The 16382-nt window shown below is 46.4% G+C and overlaps 1 pseudogene; it reads right to left on the reverse strand.

Moving 5' to 3' along the window:
- LOC107159594 overlaps window positions 1-16382 on the reverse strand; it is a 109290-nt pseudogene that overhangs the window by 22870 nt on the left and 70038 nt on the right.

Genomic DNA, 16382 nt, shown 5'->3' on the forward strand with positions numbered 1-16382 from the left:
CTATTGATCAAACTCAAGGCCCCACTGTATGATATTCAAAAGCTCTACCACTGAGCTGCATCTCCAGCCACTGGATCATTTTTTGACACACATGATTCTGTGACATTAGGCATTGGTCATTTGGAAAAGCCTTGGTTTTCTGAGCAAGGCAAATCTTGAGATGTTGGCATCTTTTTAGTCTACAATCTCTTGTTGTAGATACCTACCTACATGCATTAACATCACCACAGATCTGTAGTCTGGTGGCCACTGGTTCAGGCAAAATGGCAAGGCCTGAGACAAGCAGCCAGTTCTTATCTGGAGACCTTTAGGAGTAGCATTCTTTGAGATAAGCACTGTCTTCTGTTTTGCAGTGTTCTGGGTCAATTTCCTGCTTCTATACAACATTAAAAATCACAACCTCAGGCTGAGGTTGTAGCTCAATGGTGGAGCGCTTGCCCCTCAGGTGTGAGACACTGGGTTCAATCCTCAGCACCACATAAAAATAAATAAACAAAATAAAGATATTGTGTCCAACTATAACATTTTTTTTTAATTTCAAACTCAAGGGTTGAGATTTAGTAAAGCTCATAGTGAAACTGGCATTTTAAAAAGTACATATGCACAGTGAAGAAGAAGACCATAAGTGTGGTTGCTATTTCCTTCATGCAGAAAAGCTTTGGCAATATTATTGCAAACATGGACATGTTGAACAGGCAAATTACTATCTCAGTATTATTTTTAAAAATTCAGAGTTCAGGAACCAACTCCCCACCAAAGGGTCCTTGCCAGCACTCTGAGAACTGAAGCTCAATGAACACACAGGATCAGCCAGAGGACACCATGCTTGGACATCACTGACTGCCTGTCCAATTCGAGAAAACAGAGTCCACATGTTGTGGAATCTGGACTTGGAAGACATTGAGGGTGAGGGAGACTCTGAGTTACCACACCAAAAATCACACTCTGGGGTGGTCATGGAGCTAGGGTCAGAACAACTATTCCTGGGTTCTGCATGCATTAGCACACCAAGGGTCCTTTCCCAGCACTCTGTATTTTCACTTCATACCCATGCCTGGCCAGCCTCTACCTCAGAGCAAAACCTGTCCAAGGAAGGGGGCGTGACCCTTGGCCTTGGAAAGACCCACAGAGCACTCCTAGGCACACATATCTACCCTGCTGAGTTGTTTATCTACAAATAACAGGAGAGATCTGCTGAGCCAGGTGTTCCTGACTCAAGTCAGACTAAGTGATGACCCATAGCAACCCCCTAGCAACCACCAATCAGTATGAGACAGGAAAAATACCTGGGATGCCAGATGACCCTCATAGTAGTTTATGGTGGTTGATAACATGTTGGGAAACCATGTAGTTCAGCATGTACACTCCTCATGGCTTAAACAAATCAGTTCAAATGAATTCCCCTCTGGTACTAACCAATCACCCTTACCCAACTCGTTCCCGCCAGTGAATGTGCTAATCAATGTTAAGAGTTGTTGTTTGATTTTCCTGTGGTGTGTGATGATTTGCTAAGAGATGCTATGATGTATGTGAAGTCCCTGCCTTCCCCAAAGAGTGTATAAAACTGCTGCAAACCCTGGGCTCGGGGCCTCTCAGTGCCACAAGTTGCTGTGTGTGCAGAGGACCGAGCTAGCTCGCAATAAACACCTCTTTGCTTCTTACATCGATCTTGGTCTCTGGTGGTCTTTTGGGGGTCCTGAATTCGAGCATAACAGTATGCCCACAGAGACATGTCTAAACACTCTGAAGAAACTTTCCCCAATCATGCGTGAGGATATGTGGTGGCACAAAGACCAAGCACAACACAGGCCAGAGCCGAGGCCTCAGAGAAGTGTGCATTCGGGGAGCTGCTCCTACCTGTATTTCAGGAGCAGCTTCAGCACCACAGAGCGGACGACAGGAGTCTTATCCACAGCATCATCAAATGGTGAGAGAGACTTCGTGTGTTCCTGGTATCCTTAGTCAGAAAGAGAAAGGTGCTATTGCTCATATCATGGCACAAAACAGAGAGGAACTGAATCAAAATTTGAAAGAGGAAAGCAACTCACGTTGGGGAGCATCTCTCAAGAGCTCCTTCTGCACAAAGAGTAGAGACAGAAGCCCATCAATCACGTTCTTCTCAGGAGGGTTATTGTCTTTGAAGCACATGGTAGAAATCAGGTCCATGAAGAAACTGTTGCACATCTGCCGGAACTGGGCGTGTTTCCCAATGGCCACCCTAAGGAAACAGCGAAAACCCAGTCAGAAGACTCAGAGACCGTGTTCCCAAATCCCTGCATGAAGAATGATTTGAGATTTGGACAGCATGTTGTTTTACATCAAGAGATTCAAATATCTACTTTTGTTGATTAGCTGGTCTTAAAAACTGCAGGCAGCATCTACACACAACTCTTCCAGGAACACCTCCATCATTTAACCTGCCTAAGCTTGTCATAGAACCCCACCATTGGGAGGAAACAGAAGAGAAAGCAACCACTGATGGAGCATCACCATGGTCTAAAGCCCACAGCTCCCCTTCCTGTCCTCCCAGAGGCTGGGAGAGAGAGCTGGTGGGTGGCTCAATGGTAGAGGGCTTGCTTGCCTAGCACCTGCCACCTATGCGAAAAGGAGGCTGGAGAAGCCGTATCTAAGTTTCTTGGATCTCTTTCAAGGGCTTCATTTATTACTTTCTGAATTTTGCTGTCTCAAAATCTTGTCAGATGTGTGTGTCTTGGGGAGAGAGGAATTCAGAGAGACCCATCATCTAAGAAGTGCCCAAGTCTTACTTCAGACAGCTCTCTGAAGCCAGGCTTTTACCAGACAAAGATTAATAGAAATTAAATTTCTGAATATTATATTTGGGAAAAAAAGAGAAAAGAGGAAGACTTTAAAAGAGAAAGAGTGTTTTACCTGTGCTCTTGGGAAACTGTCACAGAGAAATTATCTGGCAGGTCAGTTAAACAGGAGGGGCAAATCATCTGCCCAGGGACAAGCCAGCTCTTGATGCACATCAGGCAGTACACATGGTCACAGGGCAGACACACAGGATCATGAGCATCTCCCAGGCAGGTGGGGCACAGCTGCACTCCACACCTGGAATCCAAGCAGGTGATGGGGTTCAAGGCAGACACTGGCTTGGAGGTGCCAGTGCACCCCAGGGGCAGCGCTCCCTCCTCCCAGACCCCCTCTCACCTGGCCAGACTCTTGCTGGCTTGCTCCTTGCACTCACAGAGAGTGGTCATCACAGCCACAAAAGGCCTGTGGGTCTTGAGGTCAGAGTTCTCTTGAAGACACTGGAGGGGAAAGGCCTGGTGAGGGGTGGCAACCATCGAGGAGGGACAGGGGTCAGCTGTGCCCTGGGGCAGCCCAAGGCCTGGGGAATTCCTAGCAGTTTCCCATCCTTTCAAATCCTGTGGCCCCACTGCTTTTTGAAGAGAAGGACTGAATTCCCAATGTCATTTTCCATCTTCCTCCCTTTTCTTTTCAGGTCTCCCCGCTTTCCTCATCAAGAGGTATTTCAAACTTTAAATGATGATAATGTAATGACCATTGTGTACACACCATGAAGCTCTAAGAGACCTGAGCATTTTTGGAATATTTGCTTTAGATCTTGTTTTATTTATTTTCATAGAGAGGGGGTATTGCTATGTTGTCCAAGCTGCTCTCAAACTCCTGGACTCAAGCCGTCCATCTGCCTCAGCCTCCCAAGGAGCTGGGACTATAGGGATGTACCACCACCGCTGGCTAGATCATACTTTAAAGGAACAACACATATACATCCAGTTGCGGCAACATGGGCAACCCTTTCTGGTCAGGTCCCCTCCCCACATTCCTAAGCTTCTCTGAGGACTTGTGTGCACCTGTGTAAACACCCTGCCATTGTCCTGCACCATTCTGCCCTCAGGCCTGGGAGGCCTCACTGCAGGCCCCTTCAGTGACTTCCTGGTAAACAGCTCAGCTGCTTTAACCACTGTATAGCAGTCCCGGATGAATATTCTTCCAGATACCTGTTTCCAGTAACCAGTATTTAGTGTGTACTTGAGTTTTTGTGATTCTGAACAGTCCTGTGCAAGCAATCTAGCGTATGTCTGCTTCAGTAAAAACAAAAGGTCGGGCTGGGAAGCAGCTGGGTGGTACAGCACTTTTCTGGCATGCGTGAGGCCCTGAGTTCCACCAGAGCACCATAAAATAAACCAAAGTGTCTATTGGACACACATTTAGAAATGCACATCTCCAGCAATTCAGGGTAGTAAATTTATTTTTTTCTCAAATTATTTTGTTTTTTAATTAATGTTTTCTATTTATATATGACAGTGGAATGCATTACAATTCTTATTACACATATAGAGACAATTTTTCATATCTCTCATTGTGTATAAAGTATCTTCACACCAATTCCTGTCTTTATACATGTACTTTGGATAATAATGTCCATCACATTCCACAATCATTTCTAATACCATACCTTCTCCCTTTCCCTCCCACCCCTCTGCCCTATCTAGAGTTAATCTATTCCTCCCACATTCCCCATCCTTACCTCACTATGAACCAGCCTTCTTATATCAGAGGAAACATTTGACATTTGAGTTTTTGGGATTGGCTAACTTCACTTAGCATTATCTTCTCTAACTCCATCCATTTAGCTGCAAATGCCATGATTTTATTCTCTTTTATTGATGAGTAATATTCCATTGTGTATATATGCCACATTTTTTTTTAATCCATTCATCTACTGAAGGGCATCTAGGTTGGTTCCACAGTTTAGCTATTGTGAATTGTGCTGCTATAAACATTGATATGGCTGTGTCCCTGTAATATGCTGTTTTTAAGTCATTTGGGTGTAGACTGAGGAGAGGGATAGCTGGGTCAAATGGTAGTTCCATTCCCAGTTTTCCAAGAAATCTCCATACTGCTTTACATAATGGCTGCACCAATTTGCAGCCCCACCAGCAGTGTATGAATGTACCTTTTTCCTTACATCATTGCCAACACTTATTGTTGTTTGTATTTATAATAGCTGCCATTCTGACTGGAGTAAGATGAAATATTAGAGTAGTTTTGGTTTGCATTTCTCTAATTTCTAATGATAATGAACATTTTTCATATATTTTTTGATTGATTGTATATCATCGTCTAAGAAGTGTCTAAGCAATTTTTAGCAGGAAGAGTGAAGCAGGTGGCATCATTATACCAGAACTTAAACTATACTACAGAGTGACAGTAGCAAAAAAAAAAAAAAAAAGAATGGTATTGGCACCAAAACAGACTGGTAGACCAATGGCACAGAATAGAAGAACAGAGACTAACCCACAAAATTATAATTATCTTATATTAGACAAAGGCACCAAAAACATGCATTGGAGAAAAGATAGCCTCTTCAACAAATGGTTCTGGGAAAACTGGAAATCCATATGCAACAAAATGAAATTAAACCCCTATTTCTCACCATGCACAAAACTCAACCCCAAATGGATCAAGGACCTAGGAATGAAACCAGAGACCCTGTGTCTATAGAAGAAAAAGTAGGCCCTAATCTGCATCATGTGGGATTAGGCCCCAATTCCTTAATAAGATTCCTTTGGTGCAAGAGTTAAAATCAAGAATCAATAAATGGGATGGAGTCAAACTAAAAAGTTTCTTCTCAGCAAAAGAAACAATCTGTGAGGTGAATAGACAGCCTACATCTTGGGAGCAAATCTTTACCTCTCATACATCACTAATCTCTAGGGTATATAAAGAACCCAAAAAGCTAAGCACCAAAAAGACAAGCAACCCAATCAATAAATGGGCCAAGGACCTGAACAGGATAGTGAATTTAATGATTTAATGCTGTTTCTGAAAGTTTGTAGTCAGGCATAAATGTTAGTACAGATGTTAGCACAAATGTCCACTGGGCATTATACAAGTAAGGAAAGTTCCCTATTTCTACTTTGCCTAGGGCATTCTTTTTTCTAAATCATGAATTTTTGTCAAATGTTCTCTCTACCTTTTGAAATTATCATTTAGAGTTTACTTTTTCATTTATATAACTGATGACATTTGTAGATATTTTTTGAGCCATCCTTGAATTCCCAGGATTGATCATACTTGGAAATGATGTGTGTTTAATATCCTGATAAATTTGATTTGTTAATTAACAACCCACTCAGCAAAGGGCAAAGGACTTAGACATTTCTCCAAAGATGCATACCTACCTGAGAAGAACATGAAAAAATGTTCAGCATCATTAATTATCATGGCAATGCACATCAAAACTCTCTGAGCTGGGCACTGTGGCACATACCCAGTAAGGTCAGAGGCTGAGGCAGAAGGATCACACATTTAAGGTTAGCCTCAGCAACTAAGCCAGATTCTGTCCTAAAGTAAAACAATAGGCTGAGATGTAGCTTAGTGGTGGAGCATCCCTAGCTAGAGACAAATGTAATAAATTGATACAGTAAGTCCCCTTCTAGGTACACATCCAAAAGAAGTAAAAGCAGGCCTCAAATAAGTTCACAGCAATCACAACAGCCAAAAGGTGGAAAAAGCCTGAGTGCCCATTAACAGATGAGTGGACAGATTCAGTGTCCACCCATACAGTGGTATTCATTATCCAGCCCTAAGAAGGTTGAATGCTGACACATGCCACCATACAGATGAACCTTGAAAACATCATGCTAGGTGACACAAACTAGAAACCAAAGAAATGCTGAACAACTCCACTTATGTGAGTTACCTGTGGTAATCAGAGTGACAGATAGAAAGTAGATCAGGGATCTACATGGCTGGGGAGTCCATGTGTGTGTGGAGGGAGGTAAGGACACTCTGGAGCATGATCTGGTGGCAGCACAACACCCTGTGCTTGATATCGCTGACTATATGTTTAAAAGTGTTTACATGGTGCATTCTGTGTTATGTATATTTTAGCACACTTAAAAAAAAGCAGCAGTGGCCCAGTGGTGGGGTGCTGGTTGGGGAGGTTAATGTTAGGTCAGAAGGGAAAGCCAGTTCCCTGAAACCTGTGGAAAAATATGCATTACAGACATGAGCCGTGAGAATTGATCTCCCTTGCATCTTTCTCTGCAGACTACCTACCCGCCTAAGACCTACCTCTGTCTGCTATGTCTAACCCTCCTGTCAGAGCTGATGGACAAGACTCGAATACCCATCATGTGCTGGCTACTTTCAGCTTTTACCAGTATCCAGGGGTGTAGGAGTCAGCTCTGAAGTGGCAGTCTGCAGGAGGTAAGACTCAGGCCCCAGACATCCCCCACAGTTTCACTTAAACTTCTAACCAAAGGAGGAGAGCAGCAAACATCAATCCAGGGCAGCACCCTTTCCAGGCTCAGCCAATGAATGGAGCTGTAGGGATTCCCTGTAGCTGGAGGAAATGCACAGAGCACAGACCAGTGTACACAGGCTTCAAGCTCGGGAACTAACTGGGTAGCATCTGTGGCTATGGTTATTTGCACAGGGATCTGATTAGAAGGAAATGAACCAGAAACCTGTGAAGTTTTTGACGTCATTGCATTGGAGAAAAAGTCTCCCATGAACAGGTGCATGCCAGCTCTCAGGGCCAGAAAACCCATCTCCTAGCTAGCAGGCTACCTGACCACCAGAGACCACACTGGACCTGGCTGAGTGCCCAGTGCATCCCCAGGGTCTGAGGGTCCTGGATGGTACAGGAAAGACTTGGAGAGAGCTGTGTCCAGGCCATGTGGGAAGGTGGTCCAGGATGCCTGTGGCCATAGGGCAGATACATGCTCCTTCTCACCATTTTTTCTCTACTTTTCCTTTAAGAACCTCCACAAGAGTGGTCCACTTCATACTATGAACATAGCTTTGCTGCTCTAAAGCATACCTGTTTTTCTCTCCTCCCTGATCTACCTAATATCTCCTTCCTAATCCGGGAAAACAGAATTCTTTTGAATAGCCTCTTTAAAAACTCTCTGTTCCCCCTGATAGAGGAATCACAGCCTCTGGGACAGGAGTCCCTTGTGTTTCTCCTTTGCTAGCAAAGCAATAAAATTTCTTTTTCCTTTTTCTCAAAAACAACAACAAAAAGCCAAAAAATTTTTTTTAAAAACCCTCTAAGTTCCATGGCACATAAGCATACTCTGAGAAAGGTTTCCCATCTTCTTTCAACTAGATGAGACCAAGGGACTTAGTTTAGGGCGATGAAATATGAGATGTACTGTGTGTGTGTGTGTGTGTGTGTGTGTGTGTGTGTGTGTGTCTGTCTGTCTGTCTGTCCTGGGCTGTGTTCTTTTTTTAAAATTTTTGGTACTGGGAATTGAACTCAGGGGCACTTAACCACTAAACCTCATCCCCAGCCCTATTTTGTATTTTATTAAGAGACAGAGTCTTACTGAGTTGCTCAGTGCCTTGCTGTTGCTAAGGCTGACTTTGTATTCGCAATCCTCCTGCCTCAGCCTCCCGGCTGCTAGGGTTACAGGCAGGTGCCACCATGCCCAGCCTGGGCTGTGTTCTTAAAGGCACTGTGTGCAGGGGCTGAGGTGTGGCTCAGTGGCAGAATTCCAGCCTAGCATATGTGAGGCCCTGGGTTCCATCCCTGGCACTGCCACTCCCTTCTTTTGCTCCCCAGGCTGTGACAGCAGGAATAGACTTTGAAGACAAGTAGCTGGAAGGTAGCTGCTGAGGAGGACAGAAGAGTAAGCGAGAAGCAGTGTGGGCCCCTGGCACCCTAGGAGTGTTAGCAAGCTCTGGCCTGTATAGGCCATCCTGCACAAGGCCTGTGACATTCTGATCAAGTCTGAATATGCTGGCACCTGGAATCTGTGCCAATCTCCTTCTGGTGCACCTACCTGCATTTCAAAGACTGCACACCTAAGTGGTCTTTCTCAGACACCCTGACAGTGGGTACACTGGAGGCCAATGGCTGTATACCCACAGGATGTGCTCATGAGCTAGTTACCCTAGCCCAAGGTCACAGGGTGACACAGGTAGGAACCGTGTTGTGCTGGGTGGCTGTTTTTGGTGGACAGCCACAGAGATGGTGGCTTTCTCTGAGGGGTACTGGTTGCGGCATCATCAGCTTTATCTGGTGTTGGGGGCAGAGGCTCAATGTTTTCCTGTTCCCATGGTCCCATGGACAGCATGTATTTTGAAGTCCCAGCTCCAGTGGCATTCTTGCTACCATCCTGCTGAGGATGGTGGTGAATTTGCCCCTAAGGGCTAGGCTGCTGGCCTGCTCTAGGTCATCCTAGAGGTGGGTAGAACGTAACCATTCAGCTCTTGCAAAGCATCCACAAGCAAGTTCCCTGAAGAAGTCCAATTCTGTACAATCATTCCTATTCCTAAGTGACATGACCCAACTCAGCAATCAGGGAGGCCAAACTCTTGAACAACTGAGCTTATCCATGCAATGGCTGGCTGATGAGCCACGTTCCCCTGTGCGACTGGGTGAGAGCCCAGCACTGACCTGCAGGTGAGGTCTGCATTCGACCAAGAGAAGTGCCCAGTGCTCACCTTGTCTAGTGAAAAGACGTACTTGGTCACCAGCTGACACAGCTCAGGAATCTGGCTCTCCATCCCCAGGAGCACGTGTGTTGAGAGCCACAGCCGAAGGGGCCCCAGCAAACTTCCAGCTGCCGGCTGATGATTGGCTCACAGCGGCCCCAGCAACATCTAGCTGATTGGCTCCTCTGCGGTGATGCTCATTGGGCTGTTTCCCTGCCCTTTCAGACCACGGAGCTGCTCATTGGGGGACTTTTTTGGCTCCGCCCACATGACCCAGCCAATCGGCCTCAAGAGCAGGAGGATTGTGGGAGGTGGAGAGAAGCTTCTGTGGGAGAGAGAGGCTTGTGGAAAGCCGGTGGTGGCAGTTGAGGCTCTGAGGGTTTTTCCTGAGAGGCTGTTTTGTTTGGCATGTGTGGTTCTAAAAATAAAGTTAGTTTCTTTTGACAAGTGGCTCCTGATTGTGCCCAGCCAGACTGCGGCACAGAATCATCCTCAAATCAGAATCACTGTGTTCCTGATTTTTTCCACTCAAGATTAGGTTATGAGAATTCCTCTACCACTCATTATCTGTGAAAATATTGTTTTCAATGGTTGCAAACAACTATTTTAAAATGGTCCTACTTTAATTTGTCCCTCCTTCATTTATTTGAACACTTAAATTGTTTTTAATTCTTTGTGATCAGAAACAAAGCTGGAAAGCCTTGCTGTGAGCACTGTCCAACCACCCTGCCATGTGACCACTGCTCAGTACCTGCACAGGAAGCCTGTGAGCCTGCCCTTCTTTTTGAAAACTCAGTTTTTCCAGATGAGCAGGTACAACTGGCATCTGGAGACTGCTTATCTTCTTTTGACTGACTGGTGGGGCTGAGCACGTGAGCAAAGCTCTCTAGATTCCTGCACAATTATGCCCTGTGCAGCTGGCTTATAACTTATACCCATTTTTGAAATCAGGATAATTCTGCTCATTCCCCAAAAGACCTCGCTAACCTTCCCTCATGCTGGCTAGAGTATGTTCTTCAACGTTCTTTAAGTTTCCATCTTGGGCTGGGCTGCTGCTCTGCAGTCAGCACTTGCCTAGCATGCCTGAGGCTCTTGATTTTCTCCCCAGCTCCAGAAACAAAAAAGTATCAACTTTCCCATTGAATTTCACTTATTATTCTTACTGTAAGACATCAGTTACCTATTTATCTTAAATTTGTCAAGAGAAACTCAACAATTTCAAGAGGGTGCTACAAGGAACCTGGAGAGCTTCTCAAGGTACTAGAACATCCCATTCCAGGAGGCCTTGGGGAGTGATGAGGACTGGCCCTGTGTTCTGAGCACCTTGGGGGACATTCTCAGCCTAGCATCCTGTGTGGCTTCATTTTGTTCCCCCACATGGCAGCACCAGCTCTCAGAAGTTGAGTTCCTGTGTTTGTCCCCAGTTTATACCATGCAATTTTCACACTTGACCTTGAGTGGATACCTACCTTCAGCTCCTCCCAGGTGGACACTTTCATGGTTAAGAGCAGGACGTCTCTCAAGTAGCACTGAACCAGCTCCTGCTGGTGATCTCCAGGAAGCTGGGCAAGAAACACACCCAGGGGAGTCTGCTGGAAGATTTCCACTAACTTCTCTGACCATCCTGCAGGGAGGAAGCCAGAGCGGCTTGAGACAAGTTGAAGCCACAGCTGAGAGAAACTTGCTCCCCAGTAAGGAGCCACGGGCTAGTGTAGCACCCTGGGGCATTTCAAAGACAAAGTTCCATTATGGGAATAGAGAATGGTGGATGTGTAGCCTAGGAGACATAGAAAGGAAGGCAGGATCAACATTCAATTTAGGTCACAAAATCCACACTAGCTCCAACATGAAAAAACATATGAGGTAGCCTGAGTTTTGTGCTGCAAGTCTGTTCAGTGTAATGGGCCCAAGTAAGTTCCCAGGGAATCACGACTCAGTGGGTTTCTCTTTAGGGCTGGGGTCAGAGACTACACCAATCAGAGAGATTTGCCTTCCAGCAGATGGGGAGTTGGCTCCCTACTTCACACTCAGCTGGACAAGCAGGTCCAGGCAGGGCATTCCCCCAGGGGAAGAAACACTCTCTCAGCAGGAGACCAACTGCTTCACTTTGGTTTAGGACAAGTGGCAGAATGCAAGCCCAGGAAAGCAAGTTCACATTGAGCATACTGGTTCTCTAATACATGTTGAAAAGATGATTTCACATGTATCTGAAAAGTGACTTTTCAAAAAACATAGCACTGCCACTGGCTTTTCTGAAATGACTATGGCCAAACTCAGCCCCCAGCTTGTATGACTCAGGAGGAAACAATGGCTCAGCATGGGGAAAGGGGCCATGTTCCTTTCATTGCTAGCATTTGCTGAGAAAGCTTAAAGGGGCTGTTTCCTGGGTCTGAGCCTCAGAACAGGAATGGTCAACTTGCAGCAGGAAGTAAGCTTCATCCCTGCTGGAACATGCTCTAGTTCACTAGACTCCCAGCCAGTGAGCCACTAGAAATCACCTCACAGCCTCCCTTCACAGCATGACTTAAAGGCTTCTGATCTCCTGGAGACTCTCATTTCTTCAGCAGACATTTCAAAATGAAGGCAAGACATGAACTTGAGTCTATTCCACATGCAAAGTGTGAGAACTACAAGTCCCAGAATTTACCAGGTGCTAGCTGCTGTCTGCCCGCTGATGGTCAGGCAGTGTCTTTGTGGGTAAAGGCTGCTTCACCAGGGCTGCATCGGGCCCATCTTGAGCAGGACTCACCTTTTGCATCTGTGATGTACTGGGCCTGGACCCAGAGGTCTTCCAGATAGTCCCTGATTCTCCAGCTGAAGGGGACACTGTTGAAAGCAACCTCGGGAAGGCTCATATGGTTCTGTACCACAATGGAGGATATCTCACTCTTGGATCTGCAGTGAGGTGAGGTTAGTGAGAATCAGTTCCTGAGATGGTGCTCCAAACACCAGAGGACATGTGCCACAATTCTCAGAAGGTGCTGTGGGTCAGGGGTGAGGGGGTAGCTCTGCGGTAGAGTGCTTTCCTGGCAAGTGTGAGGCCTCAGGTTCCATCCCCCACACCACATCAAAACAAGACAAGGTGCTGAGGCTGCATAGACAGCTGCTGTCTGCCTTCCTGGCCAGGGCTCCCAGTGCACAGAAACCAGAGGGCTACCTCATAACCCTTGTTTACAGGCAGAATGAAAGCAGGCCACCTGTGAGGGGCCTAGAAAGGGCCCAAAACTTCAGGCAGGACCAAGTCTCCAGTGCCTGTGCCTGCCCCTCTCTTGCATCTTATTGGCCTACATTCCAGAACTGAAGTCCCTGTAATCTGAACAGAAAACTTGGGGAGGTTCCCTGACAGAACAGGGGAACAGCATAAGGGAACACAAGCATGATTAAGGACATAGTCTCTCCAAAGGGCAGTGTCCCCACAGCACAAGAATCCAACCTGGCTTTCTGAACTATCACAGATGCCCTCATAGAAGAAAATGAGGAAAAAGGAAATGGAACAAAGACCTGCCAGGATGCCACGACCGCTAGGCTATAAAAGAAGCTGGTGAAACATTCCTTGGAAAGCAGAGCCTACGTTCTCAAGCCCAGGAGAGCTACTGAGGGTGCCGTGAGGATTTTCATTCACCTTATGTTATTCATCATAAGCGGAATGTTCAGCAACTTAGTGTTACTAAAAATAAACATCCACAGGTCCTGGGCCCAGGCTGGTGAGTCTGGTCTGATCAGAAGCTCGAGGTTGCCATCTCTGTCGATGAGAGAGATCATGCTGGCCAGCAGAGGGGTGACTGCGCTTTGGACCCGCTTCCAAAGGGTATGCCTGCAGCAGGGGTGGGACAGAGGACAGGGGACAATGGCTCAGCACCACAGTCAGTGCTGTGATCTTGATGCCTCCTTCCTCTGTGTCAACAAGCCTTCTAGCCTACAAGCCAGGGCCGCAAATTGAAGTTCTCATCACTTTTAAGTGTAAGAGACTCACAAATGCGATTGTCTTAGATTAGAAGCAGGACTGGATGGAACTTAATTCTACATCTAGTAACAGCAACTAGTGCCTTGAAAAGATGAAGAAATATTTGCTGTTTTTGTATATAATGTTTTTTTTAGAACAAGCCAACTAGGTTCTATAAACAAATCAAATAATAATGAACTTCACTAAATAAATAAACTTTGCAAGAAAAAAAAATCAGCTGTGGATACCATATAATAAAGATGGAGAGATGAACGTAAATTTGATCTAGATGAAGTTAAGTAAGAAAACATGTTCATCTAGAATTCAGCTTTCATTGTGGGTGTTTCTGTAAATAAACCCTGAGTACTTTAGAGTGACAGCGCTTAATTGGTTGAATTAACTACATCTCACTTTCATGTTACAAAGATATGTTTTTTACATAATAACAAAAATTCTATAATTATGGTAAAGGACAAGAATTACTAGGTAATTGTGTTGGAAAATAAAGTAAGGCCTTTTGTATGAATTTTTTTCTGAATATATAGTACACAGGATTCTAGAGAGAACTTAAAAACATCTACTGAGAAAACAAACATCCCATTAGTCAAGGACATCACTTGACTTAAGACCCCAAACTAGAACATGCACAGAGGAAGGGGAAGGGGTGGTGGTGAAAGAGGTTCTGGGCTGGAGGAGCTGAGAGCCCTGGCAAGTGCTTGAGAGTAATGCAGTCACCTCAAAGGGGTTCCAAGAGACAAAATTTAAACAACTTGAGAATCAAAAGAATACTAAGACAAGGCTACTTAACACAGTGAACTAAAAAGCAGAGGACTTCTGGTGTAAAGGACTTCAAGGAGGCTGGCTGTCTAGCCCCAAGGATATGTGATGTTAAGTCCCAGACACACAGTGTTAGTGAAGAGTCATAACATCCAGCAGGGTCCTAAGGCATTGAGGGTGCAGTGCAAGCAGGTCCAGTTGTTCCTGGGTGTTGCTTGTGACCACGGGGAAAAAACTGGTCCCGAGTACTGTGGAGACCATGGGGTAGTGAAAAGGGAGGCTGGCAAACCCAGCAAGGACAGAGCAACAGTGGCAAAGGGGCGATGGGAACATGGCTTGGACATGTGCTAGGAAAGGGAGACCATCCAGGGAGACAAAATCATGCACAGTTTCTGGGCTCACAAACTTCCTTCAGAAGGTGTAACTAGGAAAGAAGTCAAGGAGCACTGCAGAGAGAACTTGAAATGGAAAAGCTCCTGTGGTGAGGAAGCCAGCACTCATGGGCCCTGGCCGCCCAGGACTCTGCCATCGCCCACATTCCCCCTGTGGGCCACATGTGGCAGCACGCCTGGAGCCAGGGCGTCAGAAGGGCAGAACTGAAGGGACCATGGAGGACCTCAGTGGCCTAAGATCACCCTGCCAACAGGTGGTTTCAGACCCTCAGACCCTCCATCTGAGACCCTGAGCAATCCTCCTAACCCCATAGCCCAGGCTCTTCAAAGGGTCTAAAGAAAAGGGTCATGGTTTTGTAGAAAAAAGACCACGGACAATAAAGGGCACTTCTGGGTCCTATTTTGTACTTGCTATTACTTCAAGCAGTAGGTCTAGGAAGATGATTTCTGTTACTTCCCTGCACATCACCATCTCAATTTTAATAACCTTGAATGGCAACCCTAGCTGCGGTTTATGATAAACATCCTATGAGACCAATTTTTACATTCTATGAGAACAATTGTTTTTTTAAGTTTGCTATCTTGAAAAAAGTTAAGCACACAAACGCAGCGAAAGGAAGCCAACAATCCCCCATGACCACCATTCAAGTGGCCAACAACCCCTTTTGACCAACATCCAGGTGGCCAATAAACACCCCAGCACCACCACCCACATGGCCAACAACCACACATGACCACCATCCAGGTCTGTTTTGGGCTCTTGGAGCAAAAACATAGCTCTGCCCTCCTCAGAGGTGGAGAAAGAAACACCTGGTGTGCTCCTTCCCCTGGGACGGTATAGCAGGCCCCTGCACTGCCCGCTGCTCACAGTACCTGAAGGTGCCGGCCTCCTGGAGTGCATCCTGGTTCGCAGCCTCTCGCCCCACCCACTCCTTCAGACTGCAGAGCTGGTTCTCTTCTTGCTTCTTTAGAAGGACGGAGAGGCGCATCTTGGATATCCACAAGAATGAGGCTGTGAAAAGGCAGAAGGGACATAATTTGGTCCACCTGTAGGCACCAAGTTGGAGGCTCCACTGTGCTGCTTGACCAGTTCCCCTGCAGAGGGAAGCTACAGGTCCTCTGGCCAGGCCAACTCTAGAGAAGAATTCACGAGATGTCCTGAGATTCCCACTATGCCAGCTGCATGTGCCAAGCCACAGGAACCCAGAAGGGCAGCTCGCCACACTCAGCCACCTGATTCCCTGATGAGAAGCAGGGACATGACTCGTACCACTGCACACACTGTCCCCATTCAAGAGGCTGAGGAGGATGGTGACTCTCCTCATGTTGCGTGTGCTGCTCTCCTGGTCCCTGAGCATCCCCACGGCACTTTGCACTCAGCTCCTCAGCAGTCTGGTGGTGTCCAGGACTTGTGCCTGCCAAGGGAGACAGCACGTCATCTGCTGCTGCCATGTCCAGGGTGGGTGAAAGCTACGCTACCCACACAAGAAGGTGGCCTTGTGTCCACCTGCCCAAAGCATCAGTGGCCAGTCTCCATGATGAAGCTGACCTACTGACCTCTCCCAGCTGATCCCTGTGTGCTGCCCAACCACCCTGAGGACCACTGGCAAGGTGGTGGCTGACATCAGGGATTTGGTCAGTGGTTGAGGGACAGGGCAGAGCTAACTAGGAGTCTTCATAAAGAAGGGAATGACTGATCTTGTCCTGGTAAGTCCCTCATACTTCCAGCATAAAGAGAGGGCAGGGCTCAGCCTGACCCTGGCACAGCTGCCTGGGCTCCTCCAGCTCAGCCACCTGCAGCCAACAGGGGAACAGAGGAGAACTCACATCAC

This window comes from Marmota marmota, unplaced genomic scaffold, assembly GCF_001458135.2.
Source record: "Marmota marmota marmota unplaced genomic scaffold, marMar, whole genome shotgun sequence".
Lineage (NCBI taxonomy): Eukaryota > Metazoa > Chordata > Mammalia > Rodentia > Sciuridae > Marmota > Marmota marmota.